Genomic DNA, 11,048 nt, shown 5'->3' on the forward strand with positions numbered 1-11,048 from the left:
GTGGAGATTTTTTTGAGGGAAGATACTGTGGTCATTCTGACCTGGCTTTATAGAGACAGTGTCTCCTCTTACCAGGAATTTCAGAATCACTAGTAGCAGTAAAGACTAAAACTCTGAGGGCTGCTCTGGACCCACTTTAACAAAATTCGTTGAAGGGGGCTGCAGCTCATGCTGGTGGGCTCTGAGTCTGGGGGAGTATGTATGGTGTGGTGTTTCTCATTCTCCCCTGCATGGCTGCAGCTTGGGCCTTGCCTGACCCAGCCTGATCATGGCCCCAGCTTTGGAAGAGCTACAGAAGGATATAGAAGGGGTAAAGTTGCTGCTGGAAAAGGCTACTGGAAAAAGAGTATGTGATGCCTTCACAACTGAAAAACCCAAGATTGGGACAGAAATCAAGAACAAGATGCAGTGGAAATCAGAGAGAAGAGCAGAACTCTTTGACAATGCAAAGGCAGCCACTGTTGCTCCTCTCGTTACAATGGAATGTACAGAGAAAATCAGTAATTATGAATGGGATCAGTGAGACAGGTTTGTGAAAATCCACATTACCTTAACTGGAGTTCATCAAGTCCCCCCCGAGAACATGCAGGTGCATTTTGCAGAGAGGTCATTTGATCTTTTGGTAAAGAATCTACATGGGAAGAGTTACTCCATGACTGGGCACAATCTCTTAAAACCCATCTCTGTGGAAGGTGGTTCAAAAACAGTCAAGACAGATACAGTTCTTATTTTACGTAGGAAGAAGGCAGGAAACACGTGGTGGGACTACCCAACTTAGGTTGAAAAAGAAGGCAAAGAGAAGCAAGAGCCCTCCTACGACACTGAAACGGATGCTAGTGATGGATTGATGAGTGTTCTGAAGAAAATTTATGAAAATGGAGATGATGATATGAAGCAAACCATTAATACAGCCTGGGTGGAATCAGGAGAGAAGCAAACTGAAGGAGACACAGAATCTGGAGACTAAAGTCGTTTTGGAAACTGTGATGGGAAAATATTGATGTTTCCAATAAGGAAATGTTGGTGAGCTACACAGAGAAATTTGACAGGTAACTACTTACAGAGTCTTCTTCTAAGTGAAGACAATAAGTTCTCCCATTTGTTCCTGGAGGATTTATTTAAATAAAATATGCTTATGAAACACTTCTGCCAAAGATAGTTTCCTTAGTAATCTGGGCATTTTGTTCCAGAAAGGATAACACTGTATTCTTGTGTGAAATGTAAAAAAGCAAATCTTGCCTAATGATAATGCTACATGGTATGCGTTATTGTTCAGTTAAGAGGTAGAGAAAAAAATTATTTTGCCTATAAGTTCTTGGCATCAGCTCCCGCCAATGTAAGAATAAGTAAAAATAAAACCTGAATTTTTACATAAAGTGCAAATCTAAAACAACAACAAAAAAATCCGTTGAAAGGAAGTTTCTTGCCCTCACTGCTTCTTCTGAGGTCGCTTCAGGTCAATGTGGACAGACTTACTCTGACAAGGGAGGGTGAGCAAGGAAGCTGGTGCCCTGTTGGATCATTGTTCCACTTAGGCACTCCCTCTTTCCTTTGTCATAGCCTCTGCACAGTGCAAGTTTATTGTCAGAGTATCTGCCCGTTGGCCAGATGTTGGAACCTAAGCAGGATGCAGGAATTAAGAAATGGGACCTCACTCATGACTGTACCGTTGGGACAAAACTGTGAGTGCTTTTCTGAATTCGGGAAAGATCACCCCAGAATTGGCTTGGAGACAAAAATAACTAGGAGAACCTGTTTCTCATTAGCTCAACAAATTAATTGCCTCTTTACACATGTAGTTCTGAATTGTTTACCAATATACGACATTCCTGAAATTTCACAAGGTCTCTTTAAATAGCACTCTTTTATTTTCAGGCACTGTTGAAGAACTCAGTGAAAATCAATTTCTGCTCATGAAAATAGAGTCTGTATTATTTATTTGCTAAAACTCAATTTTCTGTATGTGAGGATAGCTTAAATACACATTTGGATTTCATTGGCAATACGAACCCTAATAAATAGGGATTTTTTTTCTAGTTTTAATTCATGAAGTACTAAGTTTATACCATTTTTATGAGTGAAAATAAGTATAAGTATAAGTTGTTTTTAAAAAATCAAAGCACTTGGTTTCTCTGAGGACATCTTTCACTAGAAAATTTGGAATCTTTAGAATGAAAGTCACAGGAAAATGAATATATTTCCCCTTAAGATAGTGAAAAGTAGCTTTTAGAATGGAAATAGCAGGATTTCTCTAAAGGAACTTAGGCTAGAAGAATGAGCAAGTTTTCCAGAATGACAATGATTAAGTACAAATATCAGAGTCAATATAACACACCCTTAAAATGGAATAGGCTCTCAGGGCAGCAGAAACATTTGAATGATGGAGCCAAGGAGTGAAAACCACTGTAGTGTGCGTTATTATTTATTCTTTGAAGTTTCAAGATTCCATTTCAATCAAGAGTCACTATTGTTTAGAACAAATTCTATTTTGCTAAGATTACTCCCTTAGTATTTAATCAAAGAAAGTCCAGAAGGAAATTTGCTTTTGTGCAATATTCTGATGGAGGAGCCACATTAAAAGGGACTCAGTGAGTATCCTGTCTTATAGATAATTCATGCAGTGGGTGATTGGATTTGTAAACTGAAGAAAAAAAAAATCTCTTGCTGCATGCAAGTGACAGTTCCCTATAAATACATTTGAATAATGATTCATTTTAAGAATACACTTGAAAGTATAGTTGAATTTTATGTTGGGAAATTGCCCTCTTTGGAAAGGCTGCAACTGAGGGCCCGTTCTTCATCCACAGATCGCCTCAAACATTTGCTTCAGTTTTAAGCCTAACTTGAATCTCATATAAGATTTGGGTTGTTGGGTTGAATTTGGGTAGTGTCTTCCTCACATGCATGGTTTTGCTGGTGGCTTAGTGTCTCTAAAACATGAATGGACTTTCATCTGGACAGAGAATATTAGCCTTGAGTCACTGGATCAAGCAGACTGAGAGGAAAGAGGTAAAATGGTAGCAATTCGGACAGATAGATGCTGGTGCCAGGGGGAACTTGCTTCTCATTACTCATTGCCTGAAATCCAAGATTAGGCCATTCTGTTGTTTTCTATTTTAGACTACGATGATCTTTATAAATTTAAGACATATGTAGTAATTCTTTGTAGTCTCTCAGAAACAGCCAACTAAAAGATTTTAATCAACCTCCAGAAGTTTTAGAAATATTCTTGTGTAGTTTTAACATTATGTAGGTCAGTAAATAGGGCATCTCAGTTTGGAGCATCTCTTTTGATGATGAGGGACCCTGAAATCAAGCCTAGAGTTTTGCTCATCATTTGGATGTCTTTGATTCTGTAAGGATGATTCATATTTATGCTCTAGATAATAAAGTCATGTATTAAAAGTCCTCCCAAAGGTACCTGACCTTCAGAGGTACAGACGTGTCCTTGTTCATCGCAGTGAGTTAAACATCTGTGATGCATTCTTTTAGCTTTGTAACAGAGAATGACCAAGATATTGCCTAGGGGCAGCACTGACCACCTAGATAGTGAAAGAAAGAATATAAATGCAATGGATGCTATAGGTTAATGTTGAACCTTCTGGGGAGACTGGCAGGGACCACAGCAACAGTGGCCAGTCCCCCTCCGTAACCTCAGCTCAGTTCCACCCTAAAACCTTCCTGAGGAATCTGGAAAAAAGAGCATAATGTGTGTGTGTGTGGGGGGGGGGCGTGTTTTGTATTAGAAACCTCACCCAGGGAGAGCTCACCTGTTCTTGTCTTGGCAAAGTTGGGAAGATGCACTGAGATGACCTTGACTCTTTGCCCCCCCCCTTCTATTTCATGGCTTTCTCCTTTGTTATTCTCTCCAAATTTCCTCTCCTATGACATTAACTTCTACCATTTTGGCACCCACTAGTTCTTTGATGCTGTTTGACACACAGAAACCTTGCTCTGTGGGACATGAATATTGGATCTCACCCTGACCAGTGAGCTTATCCTTTAACCCTTTTATAGGATTTTAATAGGTTGGCTAAGTATATTTCAGGTTTTAGGTGTATGATGTAATAAACACAGAACTTGTTAATGCCTCTACCTTGTCAGATCTTTCAAGTCATTTGGAATAGTGCAGATAATAGGGTTTTAAAACTTGGGAGGCTAGTGAGGCAATAAATCCAAATTTCATTTCTTTGTGCTTCATGCAGGTGGAAATAAGTGGATGTGTGTGGCTAGTGGTATTTTTCTGCCTTGTGTGGTGCAGTCATTTGAGGTGAATATTTTCCTCACTATACCCATGTGCACTCTTAAGTGCATGAGAAGGCATATAATTCTAGACAGAATACTCTTTCAGTTTTTGGGGGTTTTTTTTGGTACTTATTCCAACAACTAACCTGTTGTTTTAAGACAAAGAAAAGACTAGCAGGACAATTTTGAAAGACATTTTCACAAACATTTCTCTTGGAAGTGTAAATTGGTGCAAAATTTATGGAAGGCTGTTCAGCAATGTATTTTTAAAAGCATTCAAAAGCTCATAGTCTTTGAACTCAGTAATTTCACTGTTTTGAATTTACTCTAAAGAGAAAAGAAATCACAAATACGCAGAAAGATTTATATTTCAGGGTTGTTCATGTCAGAGTTAATAATAGTGAAACATTAGATACCCTCTATGTATCCAACAATTGAGAAAGATTAAATAAATTGTGACACATATATATGATGAAATATATTTATGCATTTAAAGTCCTATTTTTATATAAAACTCAAAGGAATAACCAACTCCTGATAATAGTTATTTCTTGGAAGTATGTGGGAAAATTTTATTTATTTAATTATGTATTTATTTACTTTACAACTTTTTCTGCCTTGAGTATTTATTGGATTTTAAATGAGGAAAATAGCATAAAAATTAAAATAAGGAACAGTGTTTGTTCTAACTGTTCCTAACCAGAACCCTCAACTACATTATTCACTTGAATATTTCAGGGATTGATTGTTCATCATTTTGGTTATCTAAGAATTTTATTATTATTATTATTGTTTTCATTCCTGAAGCTCAGCTTCTATTGATTTCAGAATTTATTAGTCCCGTGATTCAAAGTGAATGAATAGGGACAAGAGAAGGCAGATTCCCCGAACCTTCCTTGGACTGGATTTGAATATAGTCTTTATAGTAAGAAGTAAGGAAAAATCTATTTGTTAATAACAATTTTTAAAAAATAAATTGTTTTTGTAGAGGCTAAGTGTTGAGATTTTATAAGAACCAGCAGCAAAGCTTCTGACTGGCTTCTGGGTCTTTGTCTTTTCTAAAAGAGAATGTAGGAGCAGAATATGTGTGGGCAGAATATCAAAATGGCTTCCTGCTGGGTAAGTGTAACTACCAGAGGGTTTCTTCCTAGGAGAGCCCAGGGGAGAAGAGCTATTGACCTGATGCAAAGGGCTTATAACTACTTTTAACCCTAGCCTCCTTTTTCTCTAACCTAGTCTGCTCTGAAAGTTTCTCAGCCACATGTTTGATATGCTTGAATATTTAAAAGATTTCAGCTATAGAGCCATGTACTTCAACAACTAATTGCTCCATGTAATGATGACGATGTCAGACTTGAAAATTAGATCCATATGTTTGGTGAAAAGAATCGAGTTCTTATTAATGTATGTTCCACTTGGTAGGCATATAGAATTTTCTGTTTTTATCATATTAACATAGTCAATACCTGGGCCTTTTTATGTTTTGTTGTTGGCCCAGAACAATGGGAAATGAAATATAAGAAATTACACAGGGCACACGGATCTCAGTCTTGGCTTTTTATCTTTTAAAATGTCTGTGGTTAAAGACTTTTCTTTTAATGATGTTTACATAGGCTGAAATGAGTTGATTTATGTCTCTTGATTAGCCCAAGAGAAGTCATTCTTGATTGCTGAAGTGCTCAAAGCCCAAAATTATTTTATTGAAGTTCAAGAGTTTGAAGCGAGTCTTCCACCTTCCTCTTCCTCACCACACTATTCGGTCAATCTATGCGGGATAAATACACTTTTAGGCATTGACAAGGAAATACAGTTCTTTAGGAAAAGCACTGTGGCCCATGAAGGTGCATTCAGGTACCATGTCTGAAAAGTACATTGGCTGCGACATCAGATCCATAATAAGACAAAGCTCATGCACTCAGGGGCAATCATTGACTAATATTCTGAGTGAGTATATTACTGTGATGAGCTTTAGAAAACATTTAGATTGCTTAATATTGAGTAATCTGTGTTGAAAGGATTTGCAGGAGGCCTGTGGGTACCTTCCTCTGCATCCACTCAGGAACTTAAATGTTTTCTTTACTCCTTCTAATTATACAAGTAGGTGACACTCATTGTAGAAAATTTGGAAAATCTTGACAGGTTCTAAAAAAGAAAATTCAAATTGCCTGCAATCTCTAAGCATAGAGGTTAATATTGTTGGTATTGTTTTTCTTCTAGTTCCTTTTCTCCTGTTCATTTTTACATTTATCATAGTTGAGATCCTTAAGAATTGTAGTTCACTTTTTTTTTTTTTTACAAACATTATATCATGATTATTTCCCTTAGCATTAAAAGTTCTTCAAAAATATGTTTTGGATTTATACTACTTAATCATAGAACCTTAAGAATTCCTATTTTGCATATTTGCATTGTTTGCATGTGTTAATTATTATAAATAATGATGTATCGAACATCTTGTGCATACATTTTTGCTCATACACTTAACTGATTCTTTAGGACAGATTTTTAAAAAATGGAATTCATGATGCACTTCAAGGGTACTTTTCTAAAATCTTAAATTCTCATCATCTTAGGTGCAACATATGGATTTCTATAGCACAATATCATTTCCCTGGGAAATGATGAGGCTGAAAGTGGTCAGATTATAAAAGCTTATAACATAAGAAGTTAGACTTTTTTCTGAGCTCCTCATTAGCCATCCTGGTGCAGACTCTTGGCCGTGTCACTTCAGCTCTCTGAGCCTTAATTTCTTTCTTTTGTAGAACAGTTAAATAATCACACTCTTTTTCTTGTTACCTTTTTAGAAAATTTTAAAGTAGGCTGATTGACAAGAGTTTATAAGGCACTTTGAAAATGTTAAAAGTACCATGGAAGAAAAAGTAATGACAATCTCGTTGTTTATTTTGTGTTCGGGAACCAAAATCAGATGCTCAGACCTCTAGTCATTAGAGGCTGGGCTAGGAAAGCGGGAGACAATGAGACTGGCCAAAGCAGCACTAACTGTTCAGTATAATTTCAAAGGTATGCTAAGAGAAAGAAAGCTCAGCCAAGAATTTATGACTCGGTCCGAGGCGAAGTTGAGAGCTATCACCTGCTTCAAGGAGGACAGCTTTGGATGAGTTCATATATATGCATGGCACACTGCTACAGTCTAACTTTATGACTTTTAATGACTCCGACCACCTAATCACTTGTGAAAGGATGTGCTGGAGTTTGCCTTCACTCAGCTTGACAAGGTGATGGGAGGCATATATCTTCCTTACATGAAAACACTTGTCAGTTGCATCATATTTGGTAAGACAAGCACCAATGTCACCTTGGGGGGAAAGAAAAGTAACTCAGCTGACATCCAATGCATATGAGTTTCCAATATGCTGCAACATCGCCTAATTTCAAGTGAAATATGCAAATACACCCTATTTTGTCTGTAGTTTTTATTTTCCTGATGCTTTCTCTAAGTGCCACATCTTCTGCTGATGGAAACATTGTGTAACTTCTTCTGAGCTGATGCATATTTAAATACTCAAGGCGAAGAATTTTCAGCCTTTGAGTAGAAGCAACATGGCAAACCAAATGCAAATCTTTCAGTCACCTGTTCTTGTTGGGTTTGTTTTCATTTTATTTTTGGGCTTGGGCTGCACTTATATAACCAGTTCGCTTTAATTCAAACTGCTGAGTTTTAGACTTTTTATGGGTAGTAGGTCAGTTGGGTGAAGTCGGGCTTATTAGGGTTTAGGACTAAGCTACGTGGGCAGCAGAAATGTGACTGAGGGCATTGTGATGATGAAGAAACGAGGAAGGAGCTGGATCATAAATTCATGTCTCTTCACTATTCCTTCCACTAAACTTGAAAAAAGAATACTAAGGCAAGTGTGTTTTGTAATCCCCGTGATAGGTTTGTATATTTATTTCGTTTCAATTTTTAGATGACTTCGCCATTGAGGCAGCATACCCAAAGAAATCTAAGTATAAGTGCGTTCAAGGGGCAAGGACGGATCAGGTGAATACTCCAGATCAGAATAGTGGGTTTGATGGCTTTCAGAGGGATAGAGCCCTGTTTAGTAGGGAAAGGGAAAGGTTAAGTTGAAAATGGGGCTGCTGTTGAAAAGGTTTCCATGCAAGCTTTGTCTGTAACAAAAGGAGAAAGGCATCAAGGTATTTTTAATGTGACTGCATTGTTGATTGCTGTAATAGTGTCCTATTGAAAACAAAAACGTCCCTTGTAGACCATCATACTTTCCCTAATAGAATGACCTTGTTTTATAAGAAGATAAGTGGTCTCTCTTTGTACATCAGAGGTCCTGATCTGCAACAGAGTTAAATTTGAATTTTCCAGGTTATTGGTAAGCACTTTAAGTTCAAGTCTCCATATGTGTGCTTTCTCCATTTTGACTGTATATACATTTACTATAATTGGTATTTTCTTATAACAAGCCAGTCAGCTCTTGCAAATACAGGGATCAAAGGTTCCATGTTATTTCATATATAAATCTCCTCCAACTACTGTTAGCTACATATATTTGTACATTTCTAAGGGGCAAGAGTAGATCCTTTCTCCAACTGAGTTGTGTAGTTAAATTCTGCCTATTTTGGAAGCGAAAATTGCTGAGGGTTTTCTTACATGTGTAGAGCAAACAAAAGTTGTTTTTAATTTGCTATAACTTTATTTAGATTCCACTAATGCCCATCATGGAAGAAGGAGGGCAGAGGGTGTGCTGAGCCAAGTTGTTTCTCCACCCAAGAAACAAAAGAGCCCATCATCAGAATCTGACTTAGGTCTATCCACTACTAATGAAAAGTCAGTAGTTACTTTAAGTTTTTTGGAGGTCAAAAAATAAAGGGCCAACTGCCTGTAAGTGTCCCCATGGTAGCCTAAGATCAACACCCAGACAGTGATGTGACATGGTTCCATGTACAGTACTACATATCAGAGAAAGAGAGTTTGTGTATACTCAGATAAAATGTATTCAGATTTGGCAGGCCCATCTGAAACACTGTTCCAGAAAATAGTAGGTTAAAAATTACATTTGCCTTTTCACTGTAATTCAGAAAGGGACAAAATGTCAAATTTGTGTTTTGTGGCGATCCACAGAAATATGTTTTCCTTAAAATCACTACTCAAAACATATGAGAGAAAGCCATATAGTTTACCATGTTAATGAGAACATAGCCCTTGGAAGCTGGTAGGCCATGTTGAAAATTTTCATTTTAAATTTCAAGCCTTTGTTTCTTTCAGAGACTCAACATTCTTGACAATGCAATGTTCTTTGTTCTTTTTTTTTTAACTATTTCCTTTTTGAAAGTTGGTGAAAGTTGTATTCCAGTGATCATCCAAATATGAGTTTGATTTCATAAAAAAATTGGAAGTCGTTTGAGAATGAAAAAAGCCAACACCACTATTAATCTGACAAGAAATATAGGTTAGGAAAACAAACTTTCTCTCATCATGCAGTTGTCTCTCACCAGCCAACTAGGAAAAATGATCTCCTTTTGCGTTTAATATTGTGTAGCTCCTTCCACATTTGGTCCATCGGCTACAAGTTTCCTGCTCTTGCTATTGTTCCGTGGTGGAAGAGGCAAACAAAGGAAATGCACTGAATTGTCACATGACTGTTTGGGGTAGTCATGAGCAACATTTTCCTCTTGTATGAAACAATAACATTTAAATTTTGTGGTTATGTATCATGAGTGTCTGACAGCAGAAACCATTGTGATTGGCAGGCAGTAGATTAAATTTATGGGTTTTAGGCTTTTTTTTTTTCTTAATAAGGATACCTTGAGAAAGTCCAAGGGAAATGAAAGTCAGTTTTGTCATCTCGCACAGATTTCAAAGGCAGGGGGCTACACTAGGGCTTGAAAGGTCTATATTATAGTGCTGCTGTCTAGCCATACTTGACAATGAGACATACTGTATTTGCTCACGGTGCTGGAGTTTATCATGCAAGAAGAGTAATTATATTTGAATTGTGTCAGCCAGCCACCCTAAAATGAAGGAACGTCAACGAATGTTGCTCCAAGGAGAAGGAGATGATTAGTTATAATTATACTCAGTGTCCAAGAAAAATGCTTCATTCCCTCATTCTGTTGCAAGGGGGAGAGGGAAAAAAATCCAACAAAAATTTTTCAATACTTCTCAGTATTTTTTAAAACTTTTAAGGTGGCCGTTTATTGTAGGAATTTCAGATAAGCTTTCTGGTGTGACCATTTAACTATCTGAGAACCTGCTTGGTTTGTGCACAATTTTTAGTGTTAAAAAAATAGGTAATATGTAATACATCTCCTAGATTTTTTGTCCTCACCATTCGTAGACAGGCTCCTAGCAGGGAAATATTAGACAATAGGAAGTAAATTTCTTAATTTGACTAAATGTGGTTTCATCTACATAGTACCAAGCCATAAAATATGGGTTTGCAGCCACTTATGAATATGGTGATTTGATTTATAATTCTTGTCAAACAAACTGTTTACTTGAGATGATGGATTGAATACCCTGGAGTATTGCTACTTGTGTGTGTGTGTGTGTGTGTGTGTGTGTAGGTAGGGTCACTGAAATGTTATCTAAACTTAGCTTTCATTTTGAGGTTCATGTGTCATTGAGATGTTTTAGTTGGTGTGTTTTGCTGTATATTTATTTTTATTGTGTAGCTCTCCATTACTAGTTCAGAGTGAGAATTTTACAGATATGAATTTGTTGGTTAGTTCTCATAGTGGTTGATATCTATAATTTGCTATGTGTAAGTTTTTTCAATTTAGCAATTCTTTATAATGTTGAGATAATGATATGGTTCATGGACATGGGTTAT

At 37.0% G+C, this 11,048-nt stretch overlaps 1 pseudogene; it reads left to right on the forward strand.

Annotated features, from left to right (window-relative positions):
• The first annotated feature begins 232 nt into the window (after positions 1-232).
• On the forward strand, positions 233-967 carry LOC101687246 (annotated as a pseudogene).
• Positions 968-11,048: the final 10,081 nt, after the last annotated feature.

Source organism: Mustela putorius, unplaced genomic scaffold (assembly GCF_011764305.1).
Source record: "Mustela putorius furo isolate JIRA1106 unplaced genomic scaffold, ASM1176430v1.1 tig00000242_pilon_pilon_pilon, whole genome shotgun sequence".
Lineage (NCBI taxonomy): Eukaryota > Metazoa > Chordata > Mammalia > Carnivora > Mustelidae > Mustela > Mustela putorius.